This window comes from Odontomachus brunneus, unplaced genomic scaffold (assembly GCF_010583005.1).
Source record: "Odontomachus brunneus isolate Ranch 3 - 2012 unplaced genomic scaffold, Obru_v1 Obru_scaffold_244, whole genome shotgun sequence".
NCBI lineage: Eukaryota > Metazoa > Arthropoda > Insecta > Hymenoptera > Formicidae > Odontomachus > Odontomachus brunneus.
Window position 1 is genome coordinate 51,727 of NW_022639694.1, and position 1,707 is coordinate 53,433.

Below are 1,707 nucleotides of genomic sequence, written 5' to 3' on the forward strand. Positions count from 1 at the left end.
GTATTCTATTCTATAAGTATTATTGATGTAAAACATTACTGAATTTGAAATACACGTAACAAAAATAACTAGTAAATAAATAAAATATATAATATTCATAATATTTTTTTAAATATTACTGCAATATTGCTAAAGTAATGTTGCAAATTAATGTCACTGCAAAGTCTCTGCAACATTGCACTGCAATCTTGCAACGTCGTAGCAATATTGCTGCAAGCTTCTGTGCTGTATGGGCATTGCTGAGATTCGAGACTGAGACCTCTCCCAGGTAGCAGACATGTCAAAATGACATCCAAATCTAACAAGGGAAGTTGCGGAACTGCCCCCCCCCCCCGATTTTGATGCGCTTTGGATATGTTGTAAAGCATCAAAAAGTAGTCGACACGTATTTTTTTTTATCGGCCATATATTGAGTTTAGGGGTTGAAACAGCCCCTTAAAAAAAATAACTTTTCCATTTTTATTGAATATTTCCTAAAATATAAGGTATATGAAAAAATGTTTCCTACAAAAGTTGTACAGTATTTAACGCTCTTTGAAACAATATATTAAATTTTTTCAAAAACATCAAATTTTTGAACCTCCCCCCCCTCATTACTCATTACCTTTGCAAAATTTGTAAGATTTTGTAAGGACAAATTGACAGCATTTCATATCAAATTGATCCATATATAATATAAGGTGTAGTAAAAAGAAATCCATTATTTTTCCAATAGATGGCTTTAGTAATGTGTATCTCGCGTTGTATAAGTGCGATCGGTTTATGCTAGATGGCGTTAGAAAAATAAGATTTCGTACTATAAAAGCTTCTGAGACGGTTTTGTAATTGTTTGACTCAGTATTGTTTGAGCGCGCGTCAAAGATGGACACCAGCAAAGAGAAAATACGCTATATTTTACAGTTTTTCTTCGATAAAGGCGAAAACGCAAGCCTGAAAATGTAAATAGTGTTTATGGTCCTGATATTGTAACAGCCAATCACGCGCAATTTTGGTTTCGTCGATTCCGTTCCGGTAATTTTGATGTCAAAGGTGCACCACGCTCTGGAAAGCCAATTGTCGAAAATGTCGATAAAATAATGGAAATCGTCGAGTCCGACCGTCATGTAAGCACTGTTTCGATTGCCCAGGAGCTAAACATTGCACAAAAAACCGTTTGGAACCACTTGAATAAGGCTGGATACAAAAAGAAGCTCGATGTATGGGTGCCACACGAGTTAACGCAAAAAAACCTCATGGAGTGAATTTCCAACTGCGAATCGCTGCTGAATCGCAACAAAATCGACCCATTTCTGCAGCGGATGGTGATTGGTGATAAAAAGTGAGTCACTTACGACAACGTCAAGCGAAAACGGTCGTGGTCGAAACGCGGTGAGCCGGCGCAAACGGTGGCCAAGCCAGGATTGACGGTCAGGAAGGCTTTGCTGTGTGTTTGGTGGGATTGGCAGAGAATCATCCACTACCCTTATAGAAATATCTAACTAAGAATCATTGATAATTACTTATTATCCACTATTTTTAATACTGAAAATAAGTAATTATCAATGATTCTTAGTATGATATTTCTATAAGGGTATGAGCTGCTCCCCTACGGCCAAACTCTTAATTCGGACCTGTACTGTCAACAATTGGACCGTCTGAAGGAATCAATCGCCCAGAAGCGGCCAGCTTTGGCCAATAGGAGAGGAATTGTGTTCCATCAGGACAACG